Source organism: Bison bison, unplaced genomic scaffold, assembly GCF_000754665.1.
Source record: "Bison bison bison isolate TAMUID 2011002044 unplaced genomic scaffold, Bison_UMD1.0 scf7180017864473, whole genome shotgun sequence".
NCBI lineage: Eukaryota > Metazoa > Chordata > Mammalia > Artiodactyla > Bovidae > Bison > Bison bison.
Genome location: NW_011495034.1, coordinates 16,106,734 through 16,106,947, shown reverse-complemented (window position 1 = coordinate 16,106,947; position 214 = coordinate 16,106,734).

The following is a 214-nucleotide window of genomic DNA, read 5'->3' as shown; positions in this document are numbered from 1 at the left end:
AGAGCCAGACATCCTGGAATGTGAAGTCAAGTGGGCCTTAGGAAGCATCACTACGAACAAAGCTAGTGGAGGAGATGGAATTCCAGTAGAGCTATTTCAAATCCTAAAAGATGATGCTGTGAAAGTGTTGTACTCAATATGCCAGCAAATTTGGAAAACTCAGCAGTGGCCAGAGGACTGGAAAAGGTCAGTTTTCATTCCAGTGCCAAAGAAG